Raw genomic sequence first — 10,100 nt, 5'->3', positions numbered from 1 at the left:
CAAATTTTCAAGTTTTTGTAGTGATCACCTGACACCAAGATTTCTGTACAAAACTGTTTTCCTCTGCCACAGAGCAAGAGTAAAATTTAATTAATACAAAAATGATTGCCACAAGATATAAGCTTCAGAACAACATTCTCTGAATAAACTGAGCTCAGGCTCTTATGTATTAACCCTCTGCTTATTAAAATTGTTTTGCCAAGTCAAATTGACTAGTAGTAAAAAAAAAAATTGAACTGAAAATTAGTTGGTGGGTTTCACCAGCATTTAGCCTTGAGGGTAGGGGGTTAGAAATAAATTTTGAGATTTTTTTGTTAACCAGCTGGTTTAACATGGTGAAGGACATGGTTCCCAAAATGTCCCTCTTCATGTCCTGCAATTCTGAGCATACCTACTCAGATGTTTATCTCACTGAATTCCATGGGACTTAGGAAATTTATCCAAATTTCCAGCACTGATGGAGATGTGCAAATGGGGCATGCGCTGCATCCTGCTGTGGGGAGATAGTCATGGGGCCTCCTCTAGGTAAGGGAACATTTGTTTGTTTACCTTGAGGCTGAATTGAGGCTGAATTGGCACTAGAAAGTTGGATAGGGTTGGGCCCTTAACTCCCTAGTAAGGGAGTTTAGGATTGCAGCCTTGTAGGGTGATGCTGTACCTGTTTACTAAGAAGTAAATCTCATGCAGTCAGCTGGGCTTACTTCTAGATAAGTGCACATAGGTTTGGAACCTTAGTGTCTTCACTAGGCATGAAGGAGGTTAGTGGTGCTTGTTTGTAAGAAATTATCTGACCTATTTGGAAGGAAGGGCTCCTTACACACACACATCACTCTATAACGATACATGTACATAGATCACTCTATCACTATACTATACTGACTGTGTGAACTGGCATCATTTTTGAAATGCTAGTCAGATGATAGGAAAGTTCTACCAGTGGCATGAAATCTGTGATGGGTCTTTTGCACATCCAAGTCATCATTTGATTGGAGTCATCAAGTGTCGAGCATTCATATGCAAATATGTCTTAATTTGTACTGATTTCAGTGGAACTTGGGGAGGGGTCCTGTTGTTAATGTCTGTGATGATTTCTAGATTGGCAGACTGTCAAACTGGTCGAAAAGGATCAAACTACAAGTACTTTGATATTTTTAGAAGGCAACACCAGTTTTTCTTATTACAGTGTTTCTCTAATGGTCTCAGGGTGGTACACTGCTACACTGACAACAACCCTGTGTGCTTGGACTGAGTTATAATGGCAGTGGCATAGCTAGAGGGGGCGCAAAGCACTAAGTTTTGCAGAGAGTCTCACTGAAGTGTGCAGGGGGCCCCTTGCCTTTGGAGCTACTGAGGAGGCAAAACGGAGGTGAGCACCTGGTTCCAAAGTGGGGAAGGAGCCGCTTGCACACTGTCCTGAAGCTCCCTACAAAACATAATGCTTTGCACTCCCTCTAGCTATACCACTGAATAATAGTTCTTGCAAGATGTCTGGGTGATCCAGGATTTAAACTTGGATCCAAGCTAGACTGTACCAGTGTTCTAGCCACAAAACTGAGTCTTATAAGCAAGTGTTCTGCAAAACATGAATTAGTCTGGCAAGAATTTTGGAAAGCTGACATACTCCTACCCCTGCCTGACTTGGCCCAATAAACTATAACATTTTTCTCACTTTGTACCGTTCATCAGAGTACTGTACCCTGTAGAGTGAATGCTTGGTGGGAGATGCTACTACAGGCTTAATCTCTGTTAAATGACATGTGGCAATTATATGGATCTGAAATAGAGTACAACCCTGGAATGTGAAGTAATAAAAGAGAGAGCGTCAAGCCTTTCTCACCGTGTGCCCTGTGATCCCTGGGTTGTAGAATGCGGCCATTTTTTAAGCACATGTGACAAGGTGAGATTCAGCAGATGAAGTTTTTCCCTTCACTGCATCTGGGCACAAAGTCTCACCTGCTATATTCTGCAGCTTAAGGGCCCAAGCTCATCCAACTGTCCAGCGCCAATGCAGCCCCAAGACAAGGGAACAAACATTCCATTACCTTGAGGAGGCCTTTGTGACTACCCCCCCCCACCCAGGATGCAATGCACATCCCATTGACAGGGCTGCATCAGTGCTGGAAAGTTGGATAGAACTGGGCCCAAAAGCCACAGCTGTGTTACTGATGAGGCTGATTGAAGTGCCAGAGAGGGCCTGAAAGCCTAGGGGCCCAGCCATGGAAGTAATAAAGCTCCCTGAGCCAGTTGGGGGGACATGTGGTGATCTGTGCATGGCTTCAGGTGCAAGAACTGAAGAACAAACCCGTGTTTTCTTCAGGCAAACTGGAGCCCCAGCCGTCTTTAAAATGCCACTAGCAATCACAGGGAAGTGTGCAAAGGGCCACCAGCAGCAGGCCTTGCTGCAAGTTCTCCCTGCTGAAGCAGCCTTCTGCTCAGCAGCTCAGGCAGTCAGAGCCACACCCTCAGCAGGCCTGGCTGGCAGGCAGGCAGGCGACAGAGGAAGCCTCGTGTGCCTCGGTTGCTATGGCACGCTGGTCAATAAAGCCTGTTTGAATTGTGGAGCGAAGCGCAAGGTCTGTTTGCTTAGTGGTGAGAGGTTCAAAAGTTGGCATTGTCCCACTGGCAGCAGCAGCAGGCCTCCCTGGAGGGGAGAGGACTCGACTTCCGCAGCAGGGGCTGCTCCTGCCCTGCAAGCAGAAACCAGGCCAGGAAATCACAGATGCAGATGCAAGGGGTTGGAGGAAGACCGTCCACAAGGCACCATGACTTACTCCGAATTAGGAGCTACCTGGGACCCACTTTTCAAAACAACACTCTATGGGGACCCACCTAGGTTTGCCAGACTTTAATAAAGGAGACCTAGAAAGAAATTATTTATTTATTTATGTGATAATTAGAAAAGACCCTCCAACATTTATCTCCTATATTTACGCATGTTTGTAAAGTGCAGGAGCAGAACTCTTTGCAGGGTAATTAGCAGCTACAGTATCTGATTTTTAATAGCCTCAGGGCTTGAGGCAATTAGTTACCTGATCTTTCCATCACCCTTTGGCAACTCACCCAAAATCAGGTTGTGATCCACCAGTGCTTACGGATCCCCAGTTTGGAAACCTGGACAGTGAACTCTAGCAGCAGTATAATCAAATTATGCTCATATCATGACACATGGAGTAATTATATCAAAGAGAAATCAGAATATGGATAAGTGAGTTCACATGGGGGATATGAACCTAGTTTCAGTGTCTACCAAAATATTCATAGATCTGGGGCTACCTATAGCTTAAATGGTCAATTGCATCTTTAAAAAAAAAATACAGTATAGTCCACCTGTTTCTTAGGTCTCAAACAGCACAATTTAGCTAGCCCATCCCTTCCAGAGGGTTAACCATGTCTGTCTGTTGCTGCAAAAACAACAAAGGAACTTGTGACTCCTTAAAGATAAAGTGAAAAGCATAAGCTTTCACAAACTGGCTCACTCTATCAGATGTGTAAGGCATTACCCTAGTTTAGCAGGTATATGCATACGTTGGTGTAGAAGAAACATTGTAAAAGATAGAGTCAAATGGCCCCAAGGTTCACAATCCTTACCATAGTGTTTTGGAAGAGAGCTTGTCCCTGCCGTGTCCAATGTAAGGGGCCCAACCTCATGCTCTTTAATCTGGTTCTAGGTGGTTATCCATTACAGATAATTTCTAATCCTATCTACAATGGAAGTGACTATCAATTCAGTGCTGCTTAATTCACAGAAGTGACTTCCCCTTCTTTAGAAGTAGCCCTCTTCCTCCAGCTGGTCATTTACAATCTATTGACCTCTAGCGCTGGAAACAATTAGTGTCACACCATATATATATATCATCTAGCACAATTAGCACACTCTCTGAGCTCCTTTACCCAAATGCAAAAGGCAAGCTAAATAACAAGCAGGCACCCAATCACTGGCAGTCTTTTACTGCAGGAGGGTGAGAGGAAGCAACATTGAAGGGGGAAAGGTCAGGCAATCGAGGAGGGGAACACACAGCAGCAACAAATATGTTTAGCATAGGAAAACCCCAAGGGCCTTGTTCACTGGGAGCATTCTAGCCCCCTTAGTCACCCTCCAGGTGCTCTTTGATGTCACAGGCCATTGTTAGCTCTGCTGGTCCTTGCCTTGCCTGGAGTTTCTTCCTTACTTTGGCTCTCATGACTTCAAAGGAACTCCTGCCCAAACTTTTGGACTTTATTTGAAGGTTGGAAAAGAATGGCTCAGGATAACTGAGTTTTACTTTAACACAGAAAAAGGATATCACACTCTGTTTCCCCACAGCCTTGACACAGGGCTTAGATGCATTCATGTGGCAGACTCTCCCCCCCCACCTCCTTAATCCATATGTCCACAAGTTTTCCACTCACAGAACACTGGCTCTTCACCCATCTGCAGGGCAGGGCAGATGGGGGCAATAGAAGGACCTGCACAAGCTGTGCTGTCCATACTGTACAAGAGGTCACACCACTGTAAAGTCGACTTATACCTTCTCATTTGTTGAGTCAGAATTGTTTCTTACCTCCAGCGTGGAACGAGGGCTTCCTTCCCAACTTGGGGGCATGGGAGCAGGTCCTCTCCGGTGCCCCTAAACAGAGTGCCTCTCTGAAAAATGTAGGTGATGTGGGAGGAGCACATGCTGTACCACTTTCCTACAACAATGTTAACCTAATTCCTTTGGAAGGAGGGTAATAGTGGTGAGGGCCATGTCACAAACGCTTCTTACTTTGTCTAAATCTAGAGTTGCCATCTTGCAGCCGTTTGTTTCAGTGGGGAAAAGGCAGTCATGGATGCTCCCATCCATTTCTTCTTTGGCTCCATTTTCTGTCTTCTTTCCGCACAAGCCATAAACAACAGGACTCCAGGTGTGCTGAGCAACAGGTGGAGAAGGAGGGCAGATCTGGGATAGAATGGAGGGTTTTCCACAGTAACTACAGTGGCTTTTCTCCCACTGCATCAGAGTTGTGGAGGTATGCATCCAATTGAGGTTGTAAACTCACAACCTGTCAAGTGTTTCAGATGTTCTTAGAGTGGCACAGGAAGCACACACACTGCAGGAGCTTCCATGCCGATAGAGTTTGGACCCTAGCACATTGGATTGGAAGTAGGAAATATTCCAGTGCAACCAGTCTCTCTAAGTTGTGTTTTCCTGAGATGTGATCTAGTTGCTGTACTCCTCACCTTATCCTAGAGGTGTTCCAACTGTGGATAGGGCTCTACTTCTGTGCAGAACATAAGAGCCCTGCTGGATTAGGCCAAGGGCCAACTTCCTGTAACTCACAATGGCCCACCTGATGCCTTTGGGAGCATACAAGATAGCAAGATATCCATATCCTGTTGCCACTCTCTTGTGTCTGGCATTCAGAGACAGGCTACCTCTAAAACCCAGAGGCTGCAGACAATTACTGCATCTTATAACCCATGATGGACTTTTCCTTCATCAATCTATCTAATCCCCCTTAAGACATCTAGGTCAGGTGCTGCCACCATATCCTGTGGCAAGGAGTTCCACAGATTAATTATGTGCTGGGCAAATAAATATTTATTTTTGTTTCTTCTCCCACCTGTGAATGTTAGTGGATGACCCCTGATTTAAGTGGATGCAGTTTTCCTTGTAGTGTAGTGCCAAATATAGTCTCTTGTCAGTATGTATGGTTGCGCTTTATGAGTGCATAAGAAGAGACTTGCTGGATCATACTAAAGGGAGGGTGGCAATTGGGTGGGTGGATCGGTACCAGGAAGGGGCAGGATTGGCGGCACCAGTTCATGCTGCATCCTATTTTCTTTCCCAAGCCCAATCTGCAGTCACGGGGCAACTCAGACTTGCACCAGCAATTGAGCTAGTGCAGGTTCAAGTTGCCCCATTGCGGCTGCTGGAATGACCCTGGGATAAGGGGACAAACATCCCCTTACGTCAAAGAGACCTCCTGCTCTCCAATTCCCCTGTGGGATGCAGTGCAAACCATATCAGTACAGCTGCATTGGTACAGGGGAATTTGTGCTGAATTGGGCTGTGAGGCTTAGAATGAACTGGGCAAAGAGGCACTTTTAAAAGTGGTACTCATCTTATATTTAGCAGGGCAAGAACAATCGTTCCTCTTCACCCCAGCATGGCATCTTTTCCAGCATGGCTGTTTGCTGATATTTCTTCTGCATCCTTTTTTTTTTTTTTTTTTTTTTTTTTTAAGAACAGGAGCCTTTTAAAGACAAGGAACCATTTGCTGTTTATTTTGCCACATGCATCATGTTGTATACTTTTTTGTGTTGAACAGTAGTATATAAATATTCATAATAATCATAATCATAATAATGGACAGTGGCATATGCTAGAAGCTTATAAAGAAACATTGATCTCTGACACTGATTTACCTTCACTGTGCAAAATTAACCAAGTCACATCATGTTCTTTAGCTCAATGACCCTTTTCATAAAAGAACACTATTGTTTCTCTCACACACAGTCCTTGTGAATATTAATTCATGCCTGCATGTTGTGTGATGCTTTCAAGTGCTACGTAATTTTGAGCAACATTAAAAATGCATGCCTTATTATTAGCACTATTATTATTTATTAGCCATTTATATACCACCATAAATAGTATCATTTATATACTCACTGCATCCCTGTGAGGTGGTTACCCCTCCCCCATTTTAAGAATAAAGAACTGAGGGTGGGAAAGAGTGACAGTCACAGGAATGTGCCCTGTTAGCTTTCCATTGTTCAATGTTCATATGGAAGTACAGCCTGGACAACTTTAAAAGGGGATTGGACAAGTTTCTGGAGGAAAAATCCATTATGGGGTACAAGCCATGATGTGTATGCGCAACCTCCTGATTTTAGAAATGGGTTATGTCAGAATGCCAGATGCAAGGGAGGGCACCAGGATGAGGTATCTTGTTATCTGGTGTGCTCCCTGGGGCATTTGGTGGGCCGCTGTGAGATACAGGAAGCTGGACTAGATGGGCCTATGGCCTGATCCAGTGGGGCTATTCTTATGTTCTTAGTATAACTAAAAACTCCTACAGAACCTGATCTAGGACTTATTGATAGTAAATGAAAAGTCTTTAGTTTACTTATCTTAGACTTGGGCATTGCTCTTTAGGATCCCAAAGACTTTTGTTGATTACACAGGGCTTCCTAGCTTGGAATGATAAATTAGACTAGACCAGAGAATACCAGAAAACAAGAGGCTCAACGTGGCTCATCAGGACTTGTTCTAACAGTAAACAGCACTTTACCTTCTGTCCATACCAATTATACCACAAAAGATGCATTGCACATTTGAAGGTTCCCAAACACTAGCTTAACAAGAACAGATGGTGCTGGATGGCACTTCTGTCTTTTCAGAAGTAGCCACATAAAGCTGTGATGGTATTCTATTCTGAAATGACAAGTGCAGGGTCTGGTGACATTAATAACCTTGGTGCTCTTCCTTTTGTACAGAGGCACTGTTGCTATATGGATAATCCTACATAAGAGTAGGAATCAGTCATAAGCATTACTCTCTCTCTCTCTCTCTCTCTCTCTCTCTCTCAGTGAGTGAGTGAGTGAGTGAGTGAAACATGAAATCATGAGTCAAATTATCACATGCTCTCCTCCATGACCACAACTCAGCTGTGAATATTGGTTTTTCTATTGGGGAGACATTTCTGAAAATGAGATCTGAAACATCTCACATTTGAAACATTTGAACTGATCTGAAACATTTTACACATCTGAAAATGTGTGCTCAGCTCTTAGCTTTAGTTTGTTTTGGAATGAGTGGGCATCAAAAGAAGTAAATTTATTTTTAAAAATGTAATTAAAAAGATAAGAATACAATTGCTCCAACAGTCTGCATATTATACTTATAATGAAGGCTGGACTAGGTGACCCTTGACTTGATCCACCCAGCAAGGCATTTTTTTAAGCAAGAGTGGATGCTCAATATCTCGTCACAAAAATTGCCAATGCCTTAAGAGATCCTGAGCATTCATTCTTGTGGCATAAACATAACACACTGGGACTCTAGTAAAAACAGTACAGGCCATGTGATGCTAGCAGTCCACAGCAGAATAGTCTCTAGATGTCATAAGGCCTTATTCTTTGACCAGTTGTCATATTTAACCTGCGGTATTCAAGCAGAAGCTGTATTGAGAAAAGGCCAGTAGATGGCAGTGTTGCCTCTTTCTTGGGAGCAGGACACAACAGGTTTGCAGTTTCAGGTATGAAAAAATTGCTGGTTTCTTTTCCACCTGTCCCTCCCCCAACATTTCTTGTGTTTCAGGTTTCAGATCTTGGCAGCCTCTGTACAGGAAGATTTTCAGGCAGCCATTAAAACCTGGTGTCATCGAGAGCAGGAGTGCCCAAACCCCGGTCCGGGGGCCACTTGGGGCCCTTGAGGACTCCAAATCGGGCCCAAGGGAAGCCCCCAGTCTTCAGCGAGCCTCTGGTCCTCTAGAGACTTTCTGGAGCCCATACTGGCCCAACGCAACTGCTCTCAGCATAAGGGCGACTGTTCAACTTCTTGAGTGAGCTGTGGGATAATGGTTCCCTCCACAGCTTTCTGTTTCATGTCTGTGATGCAGCAGCGACAGCAAAGTGGAAGGTCTTTTACAGGCCTTGAGCTATTGCAAGACCTTCATTCAATCATATATGTTCGATCTCTAATATATTCATTTATGTAAATTTATTCAGATTTGAAATATGAATTAATTCTTTTTTTGCCCTGGCCCCTAACATAGTGTCAGAGAGATGATCTGGCCCTCCTGCTAAAAAGTTTGGACACTCCTGATCTAGAGGCTAAGAGAGTGTGAGCTGGCTTGAATCTCAACTCTGTAAAGAACTCACTAGGTGACCTTGTGCAAGACACCCTCTCAACCTCAGCTCCCCAACTGCAAAATGGGGATAATATTTATTCACCTGACAGGCTTGTTGGAAGGAGGGCATCAATATGTGTGAAGAGCTTTGCACATTCAGAAAGCATGTCTGCTGTAGGCTTGTACCATAGTCTTTCGAGACTGAAGGTTGCCAACCAACCATACAATTTCAAGTGTTATGTTCCAGATGGATGGATTTTGTGAGGCAAAATTAAAGAGAGCCAGGGTGGTGTAGTGGTTTGGGAGGTGGACTCAGACCTGGAAGATCTAGGTTCAGCTTTGGGCCAGTCACTTTCACTCAGCCTCACCTACCTCACAGGGTTGTTGTGAGGAAAAAAGGAGGGGAGCTCTTTGGAGGAAGGGTGATATAAAAACGTGATTAATAAATAAAGCAAAAGAAGAATTCAAGTAACATTCATCCTGCTCTTCCCATTTGGAACTATGTGTTGAAGTGGAAAGTTCCAGGCAGTAGCATAGCTAGAGGAGGTGCAATGCACTAAGTTTTGCAGTGAGCCTCACTGCAGAGTGTAAGTGGCCCCTCCCTCTCCCCTCTGGAGCCATTCTGGGCAGGGGGAGCAAAATGGAGGTACACACCTGGCTATGAATGGGAGGGAGAGGGGGCTGCTTGCACTCTGCAGTGAGGGTCCCTGCAAAACTTAGTGCTTTGCACCCCCTCTAGCTATGCCACTGGTTCTAGGCCCTCTGGATGAGAATGGAGTCTTGCCTGCAAGGCTCTCAATAAAGCTGAAGCATGGCAGTAACAACATTCACACCCAGGCTGTCTTGTTTGACACCTCTGTCCTGGATCACCGCCTTTCCATGAGCCTCTGACTTCAGGGCTGAGCAGAAAGATGTCAGCCCAGCCAACCACTGACATTGTAACGATTGACCCAAAATTGCATTGGTGCATCAAACCAAAAGCATGGGAATAGTGTAAGTCCTGTGTTTCATTTGGTCTCTAAAAATGAAACTCATGAAAATTCTGTTGGAGGAATCTTAAAACTGGTTCCTCTTTAGGGGGGAAGCAGAGTAGCTTCAGCAACAGACCCCCCCCCCCTCTTTTGCTGGGAATCAACCCAGGGAGCCTCCCACACCCGGCTGACTGCTAATCAAGAAAGACAAAACAGCAATGGCTGGTTTAAGTTGCAAAAGAAGTCATTTACTCAGGGTTCCTTAGTAGCTTATGTTACAGCATCTGATTATGATCAGAGGTACACTAACTT

Source organism: Tiliqua scincoides, chromosome 3, assembly GCF_035046505.1.
Source record: "Tiliqua scincoides isolate rTilSci1 chromosome 3, rTilSci1.hap2, whole genome shotgun sequence".
Taxonomy (NCBI): domain Eukaryota; kingdom Metazoa; phylum Chordata; class Lepidosauria; order Squamata; family Scincidae; genus Tiliqua; species Tiliqua scincoides.
Note: the sequence above shows the minus strand (reverse complement) of the source record.